Source organism: Vombatus ursinus, unplaced genomic scaffold (genome assembly GCF_900497805.2).
Source record: "Vombatus ursinus unplaced genomic scaffold, bare-nosed wombat genome assembly UNPS02000577.1, whole genome shotgun sequence".
NCBI lineage: Eukaryota > Metazoa > Chordata > Mammalia > Diprotodontia > Vombatidae > Vombatus > Vombatus ursinus.
In genome coordinates, this window is record NW_020940355.1 from 13,215,899 (window position 1) to 13,238,630 (window position 22,732).

The 22,732-nt window shown below is 38.6% G+C and overlaps 1 pseudogene; it reads left to right on the forward strand.

Moving 5' to 3' along the window:
- The first annotated feature begins 387 nt into the window (after window positions 1–387).
- LOC114046784 overlaps window positions 388–22,732 on the forward strand; it is a 42,641-nt pseudogene continuing 20,296 nt past the window's right edge.

Here is a 22,732-nt window from a genome sequence, read left to right on the forward strand (position 1 = left end):
AAGTAAGTTGCTCTCACCCTCCCTTATTGACCCAGAAAATATCACCCTGAGAAAAACCCTAGAACAGCTGAGCAAGTGGAAAGTTGGGGTGCAGCAGTCTTGTAGCCAAGGAAGCTTGGGGGATTAACAGGAAACGCCTCTCTCACTATAGGGGAGGGGGAACAGTACAGGATGGGAGGCATCCTAGCAAGCCAGCAGCAAGCCCCACCTCAGCAAACCAGGGGGAGATCCTGAGCCTCAGGGTGGTGGAGCAGGCAAATGCTAACAACAGAACCGTCAAGTGCCTCAGCACAGGTAGGGGAGCTGGTAAACACCAGCTTAGAAAACCACCAGGTGTACTGGCATTCTCCAAACATTTGAGTGCCTTAAAGGACCCTGGGTGAGCAGATGTCCTCCAGAGGCCAGACACCCCACCCCCACCCCAAGAGCTCCACTGCTGCTGACATCAGTTCAGCACCAGGTAAGTTGCCAGACCCCTACAGCCCTCCAGCTGCCAGCACCTGTGAGGTCAGTGTCCCCTGCACTCCAGCAGGAGAGCTCAACTTTAAAAGCCAGTAAATAGGCAAACACCATGAGGAGAAAGCAGAAATGGACAATGACCATAGATTCTTTCTTTGGGGATAGGGAAGATCAAAACATAAATTCAGAAGAGGACAACATTGTCAATATACCCACATTCGAAACCTCAAAGGAGAATATGAGTTGGTCTCAAGCCCAAAAACTTTTTTGGAAGAGTTCAAAAAGGATTTTAAAAGTTAAATAAGAGAGGTAGAAGAAAATTTGGGAAAGGAATTTGTTCTTGTTGTTCAGACCTATGATTCATCAGTGTTGGGATTTCTCAGTCATTAAACCATCTGCAATTTACACAATTAGACACTTGCCTGGGTATATTCAGAGCTTAAGTGATTTGCCCATGGTCACAGCTAGTATGGGCCAGAGATTGCACTTAAACCCAGACCTTTCTGACTCCAAGTCCAGTTCACTAACCCCTACACTATGTTGCCTCTTAGGGTAGTTATGACAAGATGTGGAAGGTCTGGATATGCAGTAATTTCTATAGAAAATATTTGGAAGAATTTTTTTGGGGGGGAGGGTTTGCTTTTTATTTTTTTAACTTTATAATTAATTTATTTGTTTTTAATTTTCAAAATTCAACATAAATGTCAACATTTAATTTTCAACAAAACTATAAGATTTTGAGTGTTAAATTTTCTCCCCTTTTGTCTCCTCCTCCTTCCCCAAGATGGCATGCAATCTGATATAGGCTCTACTTATACATTCATATGAAACATATTTTCACTTTAGTTATGATGTAAAGAAGAATTAGAACTAATGAGAAGGACAACAAGAAAGAAGAAACAAAACAACAAAAGAAAAGGAGAGCAAATAGTATGCTTCCATCTTCATTCAGACTCCAAAGTTTTCTCTGGATGTGGATAGCATTTTCCATCATGAGTCTTTTGGAGTTGTTTTTCAGATTCTACTTCTCACTTTGTACTTTAAAGTGGATTTTGGAACCCAGGTATACAACTTTATATTTATTTCTGTTAATTTTTTTTCTTATTCCATTAGACCTATCATTCTATCTTGTTGAGATTTTTTGGGATTCTGATTGTCATACAATGTACTAACTATTATGTCATCTATAAGCACAGAATCTACAGAATTTCAAAAGTAGAAGAGAATTAGTCTAATTTCTACCTGAAAAAATATTTCACTTTTAAACTTATTGGAAAAGGTCATAGACAAAAATGTTAAACTGCACTAAGTCATAGATAGGTTCTTTGGGCACTGTACCAGGGACATGACTAAGTTGATGTTGAACCAGCAATGACTTAATGCTCTTTGGCTCCAGTCACTCAGCTGTTACTGATCCACCTAGCTTCACATATCATTTAGCCTATATTTTTCTATTTTGTCTTCAAGGATTTTGAAAAATACTTTGCTTTTATTCATTTCACCATACCATATTGCTTCCTAAACTGGCTCTCATTCCTCCTGTTAAAGCCTGGTTACTTATTTAATACCTAGTAAGCTAGAAATCTGAAAAATAATTTGCACAAGTTGTCTCTCATATCCAGAATCTCACTCCTCACGTCTACCTCATAGACAAATTAACTTTCTTCAAGGCTTGGTTCAAATACTATCTCCTGAAGACTTTCTTCATCTTCTTCATGTTAGTGCTTCCTCCCTCCTCAGTTTCTATCTGTTAATTATATATGTCAAATCCTGGATTATAATCAGCAAACGTGGAAGAAATTTATTAAGAAAAATTTTAATGTCTTCTTTCTTGCTCTTTTCATGGTAGCCTAATAGTTGCTGGCAGTGACTGGTCCTGGCCACTTCTTTAGTTGCCAATCAGGCTAATTCCCAACTTAGACAAGTTTAAGGGAATAATAATCAGGTCTCCCAAATCCTCTCTCAAATAGCTCAATCCTGACCTCTTTACCAAGTTTTAGACTCACCTTTCCAATTACCTACAAAATAGCTTCAATTTGAATGTCCTACTAGATGAACATATCTAAAACTGAAATCCTATTTTGCCCTAAATCTCCCCTTGTTACTAACTGCCCTACCTTTGTCAGTTGTATCATCATTCTCTTGGCCAACTTAATCATACTGAAGATCTTGAAGCCATTTCCCTCTGCTCTCAATGCATGGGTCCAATTAGTTCACAATTTTTCAAGATTCCACCCCTGCCTCATCTCTTACATACATCACTTTCTTTATATGCCCACTGCCTTTCCTCTAGTTTCAGTCTTCTTTTTCTCCCACCTAGCTGGTCACAATGAGCTCTTAATTAATCTCCTGGCATATAGTTCTTCCCTTTCCCATTCATGGTAGTCATATTGCTGTCAGGGTAATCATTTTATTACAAAGGTCAGATGATGTCACTTCTCTGTGCACAAACCCTCCATGGTTCGAACTGGAGAGGCAGCATGACATGATGGAAAACCTTCTGGAGTTTTACATTAAAAATAGCATGAGTAACTCCATTTTGCCTTTATCCACCATTTGTGAAGTTAAATTTCAATTGCTTGTAAGTCACCTGATTATAGGAGAGCCAGAAGATGGGAAAGTCAGAATATTACCCCTCTCTCTCACCTCAGTTTCTTCTGATCCTCTCCACCAATAAAAAACAGGGTGACAATCCCTACATCCTGTTTTTCACTCATTTAACTGTTTGTTAACTGTGCAAAAACATTTATTTACTGCGCAAAATTGTTTATTAACTGTGCACAAATGTTCTGGGTCCTTGTACTGACTGAGAGCCTTGCACCAGACTTGTTTTGCAATCACATGCCTTGCTAAAAATAATTGTTGTCTGGTTGAATCTTGGAATTTTTTTTCCTCTGTAACAGGAGACAGAGGACTTGGGTTCAAATTTGAGCTTCTTTACATGTTTGATTTTTGGTAAAATGAGGGGAGTTAAGTTAGATCATCACTAAATTCTCTTCCAATTCTGAGGTATCTAGATGATACAGTGGATAGTGTGTGGGACGTGGTCAAGGAGCCCTGGGTTCAATCCTGCCTCAGACAATTCCTGCCTGTGTAACCCTGACTACGTCACTTAGTCTCTCTCATACTTAGTAAAATGGGGCTAACAATAACATGTCCCTCACGAGATTGTTGTGAGAATCTAATGAGATAACAAATTTAAGCCTCTTTGTAAATGTTGGACTGTTAAATAAATGCTAGCTATTATTATCTGTCATCCTGTTGCCTACCAAATAAAATTCAGATTTGTTAGCCTGTCATTCAAGTCCCTCTATAATCTCACTTCAACCACCCTTTCCTTCTTTATCTCACATTAGATCATGTCACATAGGGATAACAATTGTCCCATTATTTATTGATGTAGAGGATGCCTTCTGCAGGCCCGCACTGCCTTTTCAACCTTTAGTTTTAGTTGAGAGCTTAAATGCCCAGGCTCACACAGCAAGCAACCCAAACACCCCAGAAGAGAGGGAGGTATCTGTTTCTTTCCCTTTGGATCTCAGTTAAGTGCAGTAGGAACAACCAAAGAACCCAACTGGTTTCAAGACCAGTGCTCTATCCATTCGCCATGCTCTTATATCATATGTGCTCATCATACACAAATTTTTGTGGATATATATATGCTTAGGTTTCTGTATATGCACATGTGCTTTTGATTTTACATGAGAGATAGAAAGCTTTAGTGGATAGAGTAGAAGGAAGTCATGCCTCTGACACAGACTGGCAATGTAACTCTGGGTAGGTCATTTAATTGCTCAATGCTCTAGGCGGTTGGTGTCTAACTCAATTAGAAAGGGGGAGTGGAGGCACTAAAATGTACTTAAGGATCCCTGCAGGCCATATATTAGCTTAGAAAGCCACATATTAACATTATCTTTATTTTATTGTTATTTTTTAATTTTGTTAAATATTTCTCAATTACATTTTAATTTGGGTGAGGTAGGACTAAGGTGTTGTGGGCCCTGCGTTTGACAGCTCTGCTCTTTGCAACTTTCTAAGACTATGAGATATGGAGAAGGTACTGATCTGCATTGGTAGGTTTCTTCATCTGGGACATACCTATACCAAAACCAATAAAACTACAACTTTAGTCCCTAATCCCTACCATATACATATAGAAACCCCCCACATATACCTAGATATTAGAAGCAGCCAGGTAGGTGACACACTGAATAGAGTGCCAGGCTTGGAGTCAAGAAGACTTATTTATCTTCCTGAGTTCAAATTTGGTCTCAGACACTTACTAGCTGTGTGACCCTGAGCAAATCAGTTAATTCTGTTTGCTTCAGTTTCCTCATCTGTAAAATGAGCTGGAGGAGGAAAAGGCAAACCACTCCCTTATCTTTGCCAAGAAACCCCAAATGAGATCAGAAAGAGTTGAACATGACTGAAATAACTGAACCACAAAATAAATGTTTGTTGAATGTTGTCTGTAGAATCCATACTAATCATCAGTATCCCTTCCTTGTTGCCTGATTCACTTAATGTATTTTTTTAAAGATTAGTTTTTATTTTTATTGTGTTATACCTACTTTCTTTAATATTATTTAATTTTTCTCTGGAACTAAAAAAGAATGTGCATATTATCTTCCTTCTCATTGGGATTTTTCTGTTTGTGTCTGTATTTTTACCATTTACTTTTGCTATTCCTTGAATTATCTTCCTATGATTAGTCTGGAGTAGATGGGAGAAGAGTGGTTTAAGGAAGATTGATGCAAGAAGTTTCCTGAATAATTTGAAATCTTACTGTCTTTTCTATGCAAGCCCTAGCTCTGCCTGGGCAAAAGTAGCCTTAGTTAAGTCTTCTAGCTCATGTTTCTTGAAATGTGGATGTAAGCCATGCAAACAGTTTCCTTTGGATTTAGTTAATTTATCCAACAGACAGAAACATCTCCACCTGCCCAGGTAATTGAAGTTATTGGGAAGGATCACCAAATCTTAGAGAATTTCTATTTGATCCCAATAGTTAGACAATGTTTTACATGAGAGTTTTCGTAACAGAAACTGGGCTTAAAGACTTAAAAAAAAGTCTTTCTAGAGTGCATTGTCCTCATAATCTCTACTGAATCACTGTGAGGGACTATTACTTATTGTTGAAAAATTGAAGTAGTTGGGTCAGATCCAGGTCCTAGGTGACATAAAAGTTGATGACCTGATGAGGTATTAAAAATTGCAGAAAGAGACCCAAGGGACACAAAAATATTAACAAGGTATTAGAACTAATGGCTCTAAAAAAAAATTTTTTTCCTAGCTATGTTGCATGAAGCAGAAATGCTATTAATGGACTTTGATTAACTCCAGTGTATCAATGAATAGAAAAAAATAATGGTTACATTAATTTATAAGCCATGTAAATATGAAGGTTAAAACTAAAGAGAAAAATATAACATTTTTTCATTAGTCTACATTGATTTAAATCACCAAAATGCTCTATTGATTAAGCCATTTTAAGGCTTAAAGGCCCAAAAAGGCAAGTACCTTTTCTTTCCTGTACGTACATTTGTTGTCTAAAAAAATAGCTTATTTGAGTTCCTCCTTGAGTATCTTAGCTTTCTTGGTTGGCTATTGTTTTTCCCCTTGTCCTCAATCCTATCTTCAGCCTCTACTACCATCTATAAAGACAAAGGAAGGTAAGTAACACAATGAGGGCTACTCAGTAAACATTGGCAGGTGTCTTCAGGCAGACCACGTGGAGCACATCCCACCTACATGTCAACTCAGTTGTTTTTTGTTTTATTTTTCATCTCATCAGGAAAAGGCAAAGAAGGCAAATTTCACAGAAATATCATATAGGATTGTTAAATTCCCAATAAAGAAGTTGTTTTATTTTTTTCAAACTCCCTTCCCCCACCTTTCTATCAAGATTGCTTTAATTATAGTGAGGTAATGTGAAAAGAAAATAATGAAGAAACAGGAAGAGAGAGAAAGGGAAAATATTTCATTTATATAATAATTTGAAAACTAATCCTGATATTGACTTTTTCAGCACCAACCCAAAGCCCACAATACCTAATTCCTCCTGTCAACAAAATTCTAGCAAGTAAAAACTGAAGATGATAAATCTGCTCAACCTTGACTTTATCAAGACATATATGACAGGGAGCTGGACATTCAGAGACAAGCCCTTATGAAGCTGATGGCATTCTCCATGTGGGCTTATGCACAACTATTCTATGATTCATTCCTGTCTTCTGACTTCCTGGTGGGAAAAAACGCCTTTTGATTGGCTGGTGCACCAGAACTGAGTGTACATACAAAAGGGCTGTCATTGGTCAAAGTCAACCTTCTTTTCAGACTTTTCTATTTTATCTCCAATATCCCTTTACCTTAGGTAGCAAAAAATAGACACATTGGGGCAAGAAGTAAGTGTACCATGGTCATCCTAGTTAGGGAGAGTAGGTTAATCATGCTCTCCTGACCCAGAGGCTTACAGTGGTCATTACCTCCTCACTTCACTGCATCCAGACAGGAAAATGGGCTTGCTTTGGCTTGTTGGTGTTTTTTTGAATGCACACTCAGCAGCCAATGATAAGGACTTTTCTTCTCTACTGGGTAACCAGACAGGAAATTATCATAGTACATATTTTTCTATGTGAGGCATTGCATCAGACTAAGCACACTGTTTATATTCATAAGAACTGGGTAGTCTTTCTTCACACATAGAACCAAATTTGGGCAAATCCAATTTGACCAACCTAGTTAGGATTTAAACTCCATCAAAATGTCCCTTCCTCTACTATGGATTAAGTATTGGGGTGGTTTGAATAAGGACTCCTGTTTAGATGGTCAAACTTAATGCAGCAAGCACTATTATTCAGAATAGGGGTCAACAGAATTTAAGAATTGGAACAGGTCACCTAGGTTACCTGGGCAGTGTTCTCCTTGTCATCAAATGTGAGTTTCTGTTCAGCATGAAAGATTATAGATTTAGAGAGAGAATGTTCCTTTGAGGCTGGTGGGTTCTGCCCCCTCGTTTTACAGATGATGAAACTGAGGTGAAAAAAGTTGTCAGGATTGCACAGCTATTAAGTTATCAGAAAAGGAATTTAAACCCAAGTCTTCCTTGCAGCAATTCCAATGCTTTATTATGTTACATTGTTTCCTACTTTGCCAAACCTGAGGTTTGTATAGCACCTAATCATTTCCTGAAAGCCAGAACTGTGATTCACATTTTTATTATTTTTCCACTTTCAATATCCTTTGTTTCATTTTCATTGGAAAGACTCCCAAGGTATAGGTGCTCATTACTGCTGGCCAACTAACTTTCTGTCCCCAGTGCCTAGTGCAGTGCCCCCACATGGTAGGTGCTTTTAAAAAATACTTGTTGAATAAAAGCACATAGTATGTCTCAATAAGAAGTGAATATGCATTCTTTAGAAGCAGATTGGTATAGGGTGTGGGGCACTGGGCTTAGAGTCAGGAAAGACTGTGATTCCTACAAAGAGGTGACCAAGAGAAGAGGTCATGAGGTGGGATGTTCTGTCTTTGTGAGGGTGGAGAATATCAGACTAGAATTATATTTGTCTCCCCTATAAGTACTGTTGATGTCTAGTGGCATGATTTCTAGGTTCAAAAACCACTAGCTTCTCTGTCCCTTAAAGGCACAGAGTACTCCAAACTTACACCCATTAGCTTGGCCCCTTCTCACCAGGTTACACAGAACTGCCTCAGGCTCATTTTCTTCACTCATGAGCACCACAAAGTTAAGAATGTTTGACCTGTTTTTCCCTGCTGAGATTTGTGAGGATAAAATGGCATAAAAGACCAAAAAAAATGAAATTGCCATAAAAGTGAGGCATTGATGCCTTATCTGTAAATAACCAGTTGATTTGAATTACTCATTTAAACTTACAGCCCAAGCCCCAGAAATCACATGCTTACATATTTGTTCCAGCTCAGTCAGGACTGTGAGCTTGGTAGCAAATGGAAGGCTTGGGAGGAATTACAAATGTGCCCCAGTGTGTTGCAGTTCCACTTTAGTCAGAGCTGAGGCATTTAAATTCTCACACTTAACAAAATGTGTAAAATCTTTTAATAAATGAGGTGGTGGCCTTCCATAATGCACTGCTTTGAATTTTCTAACTAGTGTTAAATACCTTCTTTCCATCCTGTTATAAAAAACATTCTTTAAATAGCTTATGATTTTTCAATAGTTATTGGACAAGGCTTTAATCCTACCTTTTCAGACTTTCTCATTCTACTGTCCATTGTGTGTCATAAATTCTACCCAAAGTGGTCTATTTAGCGTTTGCTGAGCCGTGCCTCATACTTTCAGGAATTGGCTCATAGAACAGATTTGTGGGATGGTGGATTGCATGCTGGACCTGGAGTCAGGAATGCTTGAGTTCAAATCCTCTCTCAGGCACTCACTAACTGTGTGATCCTGGGCAAGTCACTGATCCTCTCTCACATTCTCTTTATTTATAAAAATGGCAATAATAATAGCACTAACCTTATAGGGCACTTGTGAAGATCAAATGAGACTGTATATGTAAAGCATTTTGTAAACCTTAAAGAGTTATTATTCTTGTTGCTGCTGCTGCTGCTGTTGCTGTTATTGCTTGTAATATCTCTTACCTCTTCCTTCATTTGTGCCATTTGATACCCAATTCCAATTCTACTTTCCTCCGTGTATGCTGCCCAGCCCCTCACTCACAGGTGATTGCTCCTACCTTTGACATTTAATAGCATTTTTAGAATTTTGAACCTCTCACTGTATATATTTATTTATGCATATTCTCCTTTCCTTCCTTCCCTAAAGTCAAGATAGTCTAATAACAAGAGCTAACATTTACATAGTGCTTTAAGGGGCTCAAAGTGTTTAACATAGATGATTTCATTTGATGAAATGGTTGGTAAGCTTTGAGTTGAAAGATCTTAGATTCTAACTTCTTTATTTTACAGGTAAGTAAAGTGAGTCATAGAGACATTAAGTGACTTGCCCCATAGCTAATAAACATGTGAGGGAGGATTATGAACCAAGGTCTAGTCCTGATTCCAAGAACATGCCCTAACCACTGGGCTCCAGGGGCATTCTAGTACTCTAAGAATCTTTTCTATAGAGTGGTAGATAAGCACCTTCCAATCTCTGACTGGCTCCTGCTACCGGTGCCCCCCCATTGATGGGACAGGCATTCAGATTGGGGTGTCTTCCCCACCCTCATCTGCAAAAGTACAATAATTTTAGCCCTTGTCAAGCTTTATAAGATTGGGCCCTGTCATGGAGTCATCAGGGGAGGAAGTCTGTGAAAAGGCTCCTGGGCTCAAGCAAGAGTGGAATTTAACTTCAATAGAAGTCAAGGGCAGGAGTAGTGACTTTGATCTCTCCCTGGCTGCCTTAAGCTTGTGCATATGTGTGTGTGTGTGTGTGTGTGTGTGTGTGTGTGTGTGTGTGTGTATGTGTGTGTGTGAGATAGAGCTAATTTATCGGGCAGGAAAATTTCAGGCAGGTATAATGTTTTCATATCCTCCTCCCTTCCTCCCCTTTGCCTCTTGGAGTCATGGATGGAGAGTTTTCTAGAACAAAGTTTACACATCAGAAATTTTGTCAAGGATGTGGGGTAACTTTGTATTGTGATGTCAATAATCCTGATTTTCCCTGAGATTTCCTTCATCTTTCCCTACTATTGTCTTCTCTCCTCCCCTCCTCTCAGTCTCCCTTTATTTTCCTGACCCTGTCTTACCCACAGAATCATTCTGTTAGATCCTGTTTTACAGATGAAGGAACTGAGGCTTAGAGCAAGGAAGCAAACTAACTGAGGGCACACAGCTACGGATTAAGGTCTCCTACTTTCAGGTGCCCTGGGTCTTCCCTTCCAGCATCCTGGGACATCACCAGTCTTGACCTTTGTCTTGCCACTGGAGTTTGATAACTCTGGAGGAGAGAGTGAAGATGATGACTGCACAGCTCTTGCCCAGTACATGAGCAAGTCGAGATATCACCCTCACAATGTCATCGGTTCTCTTTGAGAAAGAAGGACAAGCAACAACTCTAGGAGGATAGATAGAGTCAGGAAGATCTGGGCTCAAGCTTCTCATCAGACACACATTCCCCAGTTGTGGGAAGTTGGGGAAGTCTTATTAATTTCTTATTGCTTTAGGCAAATCTTAAGTCGGTATTGTACAACAAGCATTTCATTACCATAGAGTTTTCTCATTGGGAGTTCTCAGGGCTTGTTATCTCAGAGCTTGTTAAAAAAAAAATTCTCACCCTCTCTCCTGACCATCAGGGTTGGGTGGGTGGGGCTCAGCCTGTCCTGTGTAATGATCCCAGTAGCCTTCCTACTCTACTAAACTAAGAAGCTCCAGGAAAGTTAAAACACACACACACACACACACACACACACACACACACACACACAACTTGAGGAACCCTATCAGACAATGATAAGCAATGTCCCAAAGCCACCCCACTTCTGCTCTGCCTTTTTGAGGAGGGGGGATTTGCATATCCTCTAGTCTCCAATTCCCTCTGAGTCTTCTCTCCTTCACGAGCATGAATGAGCACTAATCCCGAGGTTCAGGAAAATGCCCAGAGTCTAGAGATGGAGTGTCTTGTTTAAAGAACAGCAAAGTGAAAAAACGCTCTAAATCACTATTGATTAGAGAAATGCAAATTAAACCAACTCTGAGATGCTACCTCACACCTGTCAGATTGGCTAATATGACAGAAAAGAAAAAAATGACAAATATTGGAGGGGATGTGGGGAAAATAAAACACTAATATACTATTGGTGAAGTTGTACACTAATTCAGCCATTCTGGAGAACTATTTGGAACTATGCCCAAAAGTCTATAAAACCATGCATACCCTTTGACCAAGCAATGCCATTACTGGGTCTGTATCCCAAAGAGATTTAAAAAAAAAGGAAAAGGACCTATGTGCACAAAAATATTTATATCAGCTTTTTTAGTGGTGGCAAAGAATTGGAAATGAGGTGATATTCATCAATTGGGGAATGACTGAACAAGTTGATGAATATAATTGTGATGGAATACTATTATGCTAAAAGAAAGGATGAGCAGGATGCTCTCATAAAAACCTGGATTTACATGAACTGATGCAAAGTGAAATGAGCAGAACCAGAACTTTGTACACAGTAGAAGCAATATTGTACAATGAAGAACTGTGAATGACTTAGCTATTCTCCATAATATGACGATCCGAGTCAATTCTGAAGGACTTATGATGAAAGGTGCTGTCTATCTCCAGAGAAAGAACTGGTGGAATCTGAATGAAGATTGATGCACACTTTTTCTTTATTTTTTCTCATTTGTTTTTTTTTTTTTGGTCTGTGTTTTCTTTCACAGCATGACTTAAGTGGAAATTTGTTTTGCATAACTACACATGTATAACCTGTGTCAAATTGTTTACCTTCTCAATGGGAGGGGGAAGACAGGGAGCGGGAGAACTTGGAACTAAAATTTTGAAAAAATGTTAAAATTATTTTTACTTGTAATTGGGGAAAAATAACATATTAAATTAAAAAAACAAACAAAAAAAACCAATGAATAGCAAGGAAGCCAGTGTGAAAGATTAAAGTATAATAATGCTGGGAACAGGTTGTGAAGGACTTTGAATGCCAAAGAGAGGATTTTATATTTTATTGCAGAGGTCATAGGGAGCCACCAATGAAAATAGAAAAGAAGTTATTTTCTTTCTCTCTCCTGATTTTTACAGCTGTGAATTTTCATATGATCACAGGACCATAGCTATATACCTAGAAAAGAACTTAGAGTTCATTTTGTCCAATGTCCACACTTTACAGATGAGGAACTGAGGCTCACAGAGATTAAATGAGTGCCCCAAAGTGGCATGGTCAGTATGAGAGTTGTGATTCAAACTCAGATCCTCTGGCTGTAAATCCATCTTTTTTTCCCACTATACCCATTTTGCCTTGCAAATTTAAATTTCGTATGTTGAAATTTTGTTGGCTCCTCAGGAGTTATATGTTGCTGAAGTAGGGAAAACAACAACAACAACAGCAACAACAATACTGTGTTGGGAGTCAGGAGACCCAGATTTTAGTCCTTCTTCTGCTTCTAATTAGTCACATGATCAGAGGTAAAATGTATAGCCACCCTGGGGCTCATCTATAAAATGAGACCTTCCAACTTTAAAATTCCATGACTGTATGAATTTAAGTTCTAGTCAAACATGACTGTCAAATGAACAAATTAACAGAAATTTCATGAGAGCTTTCTATACTTTGGGGAGAGAATAGTATCTGAAGAAAGAGCAATGAAGTGGTGAATCATACACAGGCAGTTCTCTATGTCCCTCCAGAATGGACTAAATGAGGAAGACTGCCTTAAAAAGAATAAACAATGAAATTCTGTTGTCCAGAGACCTGGATCCATCTCATGGAGCATTCTTTCATTCATTCAATAAGCATTTTTTTTAAGCATTTGCTATATACAGAAGCACTGTGTTCTCTCTGAGTGGGTTATGTGGTGGTGGGGAGATTGGAGTGCACTATTTTAAAATATAAAGAGTAATAGGAGGGGTTCATTTATCTCAAGGATTATAGATACATTTGGTAACATTTTAGAATGCTATCAGTTCTACAGGCTTAGCATCTTAATGGGTTCCGGGCTGAAAGCAGTCAAGGGCAAAAGCTAATAAAAAGATAATTTAGTTGTAGTCCTAGGTCTAGCAAGGTCTGTGCACATACACAATGGCAATGCAGTAACCATAGCTGATTATAGAAAATATCAAGAATGGAGAGAATGTGAAGGACATGAAAAGGAAAAAATGCAGCTAAAAAAAAGAAATAAAGATAATTTTTCAACAATAAACAGGTCAAGAAATAACCAAGTCCATTTTGATTGTTGAATCTTTGCTGGAGAATTTTTCTCTTCTCTCTTTCTCCAGGACAGTGAGTCATTATCAAACAACTTTCATGGTCCTAAATTTTGAAGAGGGCATTCAACCACAAGGATTTATATGTAGATAATAACTAAGGGAGAGGGGAGGGGGAACTCAGACACATGGAGACTAAAGGTACTGATGGGGAAAGTTGGGCATACTTTCGAAGGTCTAAATACTTTGCTTACTCAATTTTTAGTATTAAATCCACCCCCCCCCGCAAAAAAAACCTAAACTCAGTTATCAGTAGAACTAGCTTAAGGCAAAACTGAGAAATCTTTGTCCCTGGGAATCCCTTGGCTCTATTCTTTTTCACTGGATATAAGCTTCTTAAGGGTAGGGAGGGATTTGTTTTTGTTTTTGTATCCCCAGTGTCTAAAACAATGCCTAGCTGCCTAGCACACAGTAGGTTTTTAATAAGTATTTTTTGACAAAATGTTCAATTTGTCCTTTCAGTAGTATCCCATTCTTCTTTCCCCATAGCCTCAACTCAATGTAAGTCTCATCTCTTTGTCAAATAAAATCTGATATTTGATCCCTCATTTACATTTAGATATGAATTAAACTAAATTCAACAAAAATTGTAGATATCTATCATTTACAAGTCACTGTGCTAGGCTTGAGGCAGATATAAAGATAAACAGGAAGGGTTCACTTATCTCAAGGTTTGTCAATATATTTGATAACATATTCAAGTGCTATCAATCCTACAGGCTTGGCATCTTTTTGGGTTTCTGGCAAAAAAGTCCTTAGGCTGACTTTAGATTTAAAGCTATAAAGCACCTTTTAAGTCATCTAGACCAATTCCTTCACTTTACAGATGAGGAAACTGAGACCAAGAGAGATTAAGTGAAGTGTCCAAGGTCACCCAGCCAATAAATGGAGCAGCTGAAATTCAAACCCCAGTCCTTTGACTCCAAATCCCATAGTCTCCCCCCCCCCCCAGATGGTCCTATACTGATAAAGCCATGGTCAGTGGAATTTATAGCATTAGTCTTTCCCAGTCTCTGAAATTCCACTAATTGGGTTTCATAATATTTGTTGGTAAGGATAATTCGAATAATTATTAATTATTTAATTTCTTTTTTGTATTAAAGTTTATATTTCTAATTAAAAAGCATGTATTCTCTTTCCCTCTCCCATGTATTGGCCATTTCCAAAAAATGTGCATGTTATTTTGTTATGTTGTTTGGAAGTGGATGGCGTTCTTCATCATTGGTCTTCTGAAATCATTATATTAATCACAGTTCTTAAATCTTTCAAGGTTGTTTATTTTTACAATTTTGTTGTTGTAGAATAATATCTTTCTGGTTTTAAGGCAAAACTGAGAAAATCTTTGTCCCTGGGAATCCCTTGGCTCTATTCTTTGTCACTGGATATAAGTTTCTTAAGGGTAGGGAGTGATTTTTCTGCATCAGTTCATGCGAATCTTACCAGGTTTTGAAACCATCTCATCAATTCTTTATATTCTAGTATATTCACATAACGTAGTTTGTCCAGCCACCTCCCAAGTAATGGATGCCATTCCTAGTTTCCAGTTCTTTGCCATCACACAAAGAGCTGCTATAAATATGTTTGTACATATGGGTCCTTTTCCTCTTTCTTTGATCTCTTTTGAATAGAGGCCTGGTAGTGGTATTACTGGGTCAAAGGATATGTACAATTTAGTAACTGTGGGAGAGATGATTTAATTTCAAACATAGTGTTGTAATGTTAGTAAAATGCTTCTTTGAATTAAAATTTAACATTGCCCTCTTTTGTCAGAGACTTTTCCTGTGATGAAATTTACCCCTGTCTGCCTCCTCCTTTCCTTTTCTCTCAGTACATTTTCTTAGTTAGATCAGATTAATTCACTTACCTGGATCCATTTAACCCACTTGATTTGATTTTTTTCATCATTACATCAAAGTCAATTTATACCCACCCCCTTTATGCATGCCCTTTTAACAAGGTGTAATAACTCTACAATTCTCAAGAGTTACAAGTGTCATCTTCCCTTGTAGGGATGTAAACAGTTTGCCCTTATTAACAACATATTGTATCTTTCTGTCCCATTTACCTTTTTATGTCTCTCTTGAGTCTTGTGTTTGAAGATCAAATTTTCTGTTGAGCTCTGGTCTTTTTATCAGGAAGGTATGGAAGTCCTCCATTTTGTTGAATATCCATCTCCTCCCCTGAAAGATCATGCTCATTTTCTCTGGGTAGTTGATCCTTGGTTGTAATCCAAGCTCCTTTGCCTTATGGAATATCATATTACAAGCCCTATGGTCTTTTAATGTAGAAGCTGCAAGGTCCTGTATAATCTTGACTGTGGTTCTATGAGGTTTAAATTGTTTCTTTCTGGCTGCTTGTAGTATTTTGTCTTTGACCTGGTAATTTTGGAATTTGGCTACTATATTCCTTGATGTTTTCACTTTGGGATCTCTTTCAGGAGGTGATTGGTCAATTCTTTCTATGGCTATTTTACCCTCTGGTTCTAGGACCTCAAGGCAGTTTTCCTTTATGATTTCCTGAATGATACTGTCCAGGCTCTTTTTTTCATCATAATTTTCAGGTAGATCAATAATTTTTAAATTGTCTTTCCTGGATTGATTTTCCAGGTCAGTTGTTTTACCAATGAGGTATTTTACATTTTCATCTATTTTTTCATTCTTTTGTTTTTGTTTGACTGATTCTTGCTCTCTCATAGAGTCATTAGCTTCCATTTGCTTAATTCTAATTTTTAGCAAATTGCTTTCTTCTATTAGATTTTGTACCTCCTTCCCCATTTGGCCAATTTTACTTTTTAGGGACTTGTTTTCTTCAGTGTACTTTTTTTCCAGTTGGCCAATTGTATTTTTTAAGGACTTGTTTTCGACAGTTAATTTTTGTCCTTCCTTTTCCAAGCTATTGACTCTCTCTTGCATACCTCTCATTTCTTTTCCCATTTTCCTTCTACTTCTTTCATTTGACTTTTAAAATCCTTCTTGAGCTCTTCTAAGAAGGCTTGTTGGGCTTCAGACCAGTTCATATTCCCTTTCGAGGTACCAGATGTGAATTTGTTAACAATGTTGTCCTCTTCAGAATTTCTGCCTTGATCTTCACTCTTCGCATAGTAAGAGTCTATCGTATGTTTATTTTTGCTCATGGTGTTTGCTTATCTCCTGGCCTTTAAAGAGATTGGGCTCTCCTGCTGGGGAGCAGAGGGCACTGACCCAAGCTTCTTGTTTGGGAGCCTAGGGCCTGGTCAATGGCTTTGTGTGCTGGGACCTTCAATGTTGGCAGTGGGAGGCTGTAGGAGTCTGGCAGCTTACCTGGTATTGGGCTGGAATCAGCAACACTGGAACTCTAGGGGTAGGATTGGGCAGTGTGGCTCCTGTAGATTTCCTGCTCACCCAGGCCTTTCCTTCCTTTTGCTTTCTTCAGCTCCTTTCAGATGGATATTGTAGGGTGTTTATCCACCTGGGGCCCCTTGGAGTGCTGCTTCCCTTAGTTTTGCTGAGGCGCTGGAAGAGTCGGTTGCTGTAGAATGCCAAAGCACCTGGTGGATTTCTGAGCTGTTTTACACTAGTTCCCCTGCCCTCAATGAGACACTTGGGGGTCCAGGTGTTGGTGTTTGCCTGCTCCACCACCTGGGCTTCAGGATCTTTGCCTGGTATGCTGAGGTGGAACTTTCCACTAGCTTGCTGAGATGCCTCCCATTCTTCTGTACTACTCCCCTTCCCCCAAGGTAAGAGGGGCCTTTCCAGTTAATTCCTCAAGCTACCTGGGCTACTGGCCTGCTGCACCCCATCTTTCTTCTGGTTCAGCTGTTCCAGGGTTTTTCCTGGGGTGATATTTTCTGGGCTTTCAGGAGTTTATAGGGGAGGGTAAGAGAGACTCACCTCTTACTCCACCATCTTGGCTCCCAGAAGCATTATGATAGTCTTTTGAAAAGAATACTTTTCAAGGAATAACCTCCTCAGCTAAGCAAGTTATAGCACATGAATATAATGGAATATTACTTTACTGTGAGAAATGATGCATATGATGGGTACAGAGAAGCATGGAAAGACTTACATAAACTGAAGCAAAGTAGAGGAAGTAGATGGAGTTAAACAGCATATGCAGTGACTATAACAATAAAAAGAAAACAATGAAACAAATGTAACAGGTTGCTGTGAAACTATAGTCACCAAGCTTTACTTCTGAAAAGAGTCAGGAGAAGATACCTCCCTTCTTTCCTTGTAAACATGAGTGTCCATGGGTGTGGAGCTCTGCAGATAATGTCAGACTTTTCCAATGTGTCAGTTTTGTTGAGTTATTTTCTTGTTTTTTTTTTTTTATTATAAGAATGGCTACCTGGGAGAGGAGCAGGGAAGGAAATACAGGTGGTATATAAAAATATATTGATTATTTTTTTTAAAAAAGAAGATATTCTCCTTACCATTTACCCTGTACACACAGTTACTCCCAGAATGTGGTCTCTAGCTATGCTGCTCTTTCATTTCTTCATCACTCTCTAGATTTGGGGCACTGACTAAAATCTTGAAATCATCCCTTTCTATCATTTCTGGACACCCTCAAGCACATCCAGTTTGAGATATCCAATAGGCAGTTGGGGATATGGGACTGGAGTTCTGGAGAAAGATTAAAGCTGGATAAATAGATCTGCAAATCATAAGCATAGCCATGGTAATTGAATTGATGGAAGCTAATGAGAATCCAAGTGAAATCTTACAGAGGGATAAAAGAAGAAGGCCCTAGACAGAGCCTCGTGTAGGGGGAGGGAAGATGTCACGATCATTAGTGGATATAACCTGGACAAAGACCCAACAAAGGAGATGGAGAAAAAGTGGGTATATAGGTAGGAGGAAAATCAGAAGAGAATAGTGTCATGGAAACCTAGAGAGAAGAGTATATTAACAATGTCAAAGGCTTCAGAAAGGTCAAGAATGGTGAAGATTGAGGAAAGGCTGTTAGATTTGGCAACTAAGAGAACAATGGGCAATTTTAAAGAGGGTATTCCAGTTGAATGATGTAGTTGGCATTGTAAAGAGTTCAGAAGAGAGTGAGAGATAGGAAAGTGGAAGATCTGAATTTGAATCCTGCCTCATATACTCAGTAGCAGTGTGACCCTGATGAAATATTTTCCTTATAACACAACCACATGAATTTACATCTCCTCATTGGTAAAGTGGTGAAAATTGTAGCACCTTCCTCACAGAGTTGTTGTGAAGATCACATGTCAATATATATAGATAAATCCACACACATATCAATCTATTTACAATACGTATCTACATGCCCATACATGTGCATCTATCCATATATACACACATACACACACACATATATATGTACATATATATATGTGTGTGTGTGAGATATAAGTGGGAGCTCATATTATTAAATAACCTATTAGATGAGAAATGAGGAAGAGGGAAAACTGAAGGTAAACCTAATATTTTAAGTATGAGTCAGGGTGAAGGTATTGCCACTGACAAAATAGGGAACCTAGAAAGAGAAACAGGTTTTTGGGGAGAAAGATAATAAGCTTTGTTTTAGACCTGGTGAGTTAGAAGCCCAGGTGGTATATCCAGATGGAGCTATCCTGTGGGCAGTTGGAGATGTGGGTCTGCAGCTCAGTAGGATGCTTAAGCACTTGGGATGTATTATTCAGACCACCCAAAGCTGTCAGCATCTCTACTAGGCACTAGCCCAACTTCAGGTAAGGCTGTCTTTCCTGTCCCTTAAGGCTGTGTCCTCCAGCTATTCCCTAAATCAGTTCAGGGCTTGGATCTTTCCTTCTTCCATCTTTACTAGGGGCTGATTTAAGGAATGACTAGAGGACCCCATACCCTTAAGGATTATCAAATAAAGCTTTAGCTAGGGCTGAGATAGTACCTAGTAGAGATGCTGACAGGTCTGGATCATTCAACCCAACCTGTATGACTAAGCAGCCTTTAGAGCAGTAGATTCTGATCTTACAACTGCCTACAGTAATGTAAACCCTTAATGTTTTCTTCTTCCTGCTTCAGGAAGCCCTATAGGCTCTTAGGATCATAGGATTTAGAGCTAGATGGGGTCTTAAATGTCATCTAGTCCAAAACCCTCACTAGACATATGAAGAAACTCAGGCCCCTTACCAGGAGAAGTAACATTCTTAAGTTTACACAGGCAGTAAGTAGCAGAACCTGGACCCTTGAATCCAAGTCCAATGCCTTTGTCATTATACCCACTTTAAAGTAAATCAGTCCCCTAAGTTGCAGTTGTTATAGGAGGAAATAATGGAACCCTTCTCTCTGAATTGTACACATGGATCTGGCTGGGTATGGTGGTACCTACCTGGTCTCTGGTGTTGCTAGGAAGGTTGAGGTTGGTGGATAACTTGAACTCAGGAGCTGTGAGCAGCAGTAGGATTAAAGCCCATGGGGTGTCCGCATTAAATCGGTTATTAATATGATGAGCTCCCAGGAAGGAGAGGAGGCAGGGACCAGCCTGCCTAAGAAGGGATGACCTCATCCAGGAAAAATTATCTGTGCTATTCAATATTGAGTTCAAATCAACTCTGCCATCGCACCTGGATTGGGAGTATCAACTTATTCCCCCATAATCCCTCTAAACATTCCAGTAACTTTTCAGATCAAATCATCCTTCCCTAGCCCATACTCTCTTATGTATGTTGTTTCCTGCATTGTAACATAAACTTCTGAGGGGAGGGACTGCCTTTGTTTTTATATTGGCATTCTCAGCACTTAACACAGTGATTGACACAGAGTCCTTAATAAATGCTTTTCCATTCAAATGCTTACATTCAATCATTCCAATATATAAGTGGGGTATATTGGAGTCAATCACACAAACATAATTTGACTTTATATATACTTCATACATATTTTACTCACAACCAAATAAGATATGCATATATGCACACACAGAAATTTATACATATGTGTATACATATATATTTATATGTAAATACGTATGCACACATGTGTATATATACATATATATGTGTGTGTGTGTATATACAGTTCTTTATTTATAACCAAATAACTACCACACAAATTATATACATAAGGCTCTTTCCAAACCTGGACAACCAAACTCTATCTGGAGGCATGCCTAAACCCAGGAATTCTAGGAATCCATTCTGAATGGGAATTCTGAATGGGAAGCCACTCATATTAGTAGCTAGCAAGTATTCCCAAAACCAGGGTCAACAGATATGCCCAATGCTCTTTTACTTACAATCTCCCAGAGGGGTAGATGGCTAATTATTTGAGGGAATTCAGACCAAGGGTACTTATGCCTTCTTTGCTGGCTTTCTTTGCTGACTTCTCCTTCACTGGTTGGGCTTTCCAGTCCTGGTCTCTAATCACTTCTCTGTAGGGCCAGATCATTGGCTATACTGTGTGGGATCCTGCTCATTTCTTTCAACTAATTCATCTCTAATGAAATTGTAGAATGGTAGAGTTAAAAACAGGCATCTCCATGAGTAGCTCCATCCTTCCCTCTAAGTCTTCACTACCCATTCTGGGTAGCTCTGATGTATGCTCTGTCACTTCCATCTCTATTTCTTACATTAATTTCTTTAGCAGCCAAAGTTTAGTCATGCCCTCCTCTTCCTCCTCCTCATGCTTCTGTTTTCTGACACAATACATTTCTACCCCATCAATAAAGAAGTAGAGATGGGTATAATCAAAGATTGAGCAGAGGTGAGGTTTCTAAAAGATCCATCCCATTTTCAAATGGTGTATGTTGCCTTGGCTGGTACATCTCCCTATTTCCTAGCATTCTTTAGTGATAATAATGATAACTCACATTTCTATCATGCTTCAAGGGTTAGAAGTGATTTTTTCATAACAACCCTGTGAGTACAATTGTTGTCATCTCCATTTTACAGATGAGGAGGGAGATAGAGAGGGGAAGTTGACAAATAGTAAGTATCTGAACCATTTCCAAATTCAAATTCAGCTTGAACTCATTAAATGCTAACTATATACAAGGTAAGACTCAGATCTGGGTTCTCTGACTCCAAGACAAGAGATTTGTCCATCATACCACACTGCTCTTATTTCATTAATCCTGAGAGAAGCTGTGATCCAGTGCTCTTCATAGATTTTCTGCCTTGCGTCCTAAGTGGAGAGGCCCTTACTTTCCATAGATCGATTTCCTTAGCATCTTTTTCTTCTTCAATGATAAGCTGATAACTTACTCAAAGAGAGGCAAGGCGTGTAATGAAAAGCTCACTGAACCTACTTCAACTTTGGAGCTTGGGTCTAAATATGTGACAAGTGAGCAAGTCATTTCATTTCCTTGAGTCTATACCTCTTTTTTATTTAAAAATAATCTTTTGTTGATAGCTTGTATTTTTACATCACATTCATTTCCGAATGTATCACCACCTATCCTCTGAGTGAACCTTTCTTTGTAAGAAAGGAAAACGGCCACATGTAAAATATATGCAACGTTCTGTCCACAGTCCCCTACCTCTTCAGGAGAAAAAGAGAGATACATTGCCTTATCTTTTTGTAGAGTTAAGATTGGTCATTTTCATTAAAATACCACTGTTTTTAGTTTTATTTTAGTGGGGTTTTTTTTTAGTAATCAGTGTGTCTATTTTTCTTTTAGTTCCACTTAGAACCAAACTTTACTCTGTATCAATTTATACAAAACTTCTCATGTTTCTCTGAATTTTTCATATTCCTCAATTGTCACTACATACTAATATTTCATTACATTCATACGTCACACTTTGTTCAGAAATTTCCCAATGTCTTGTCATTTATATTTTCTTATTTGCAAAATAGAGCAAATAACACTTGACTTAATTGCCTCAAAGGATTGTTGTGAGAAAACTGCTTTGTAAATTGCAGGGCACGTTCAGAAATGTGACCAAAAAATCCTGGATTCTCTCCTCTAGGTCTTAGAGAGCAAAGGGAAGAAGAGAGTGTAGCCTTAAAAATAAAGCTAATCCTCAATTGTTTTAGAGAGGATTATCTTGGTCCCTTGTTTCTTTTCTTCTTTTTTCCTGCTATATCTTCCATATGGCCATCTTACTGTTAATTAACACCTCCACCAGACAGTGGGCTGAGAAAGAGAGAGGAGGTGAATTCCAAGGCATCCATTGAGGGTGTTGATTCCTGAATCTCACTCCCTCTAATGCATTATTCAAGAACTTTTTTTGAACTCTTATTGTAAAAGGTAGAATTGCTTCTTTCTGAGGAATGATTTTTACATGAGCATGAAACTCAAGAGACTACTTGTTCTTAATAAAGGGGAAAAAAATAACACCCCTCATAAGGAATAGAAGAATGTCACCTTTTTTCCCCCTGGAAGCAGTGGTTGTCATAGCTGCAAGTACGTTTAAAAAAAAAAAAGGCTCAATTTGGTATTTGTGAT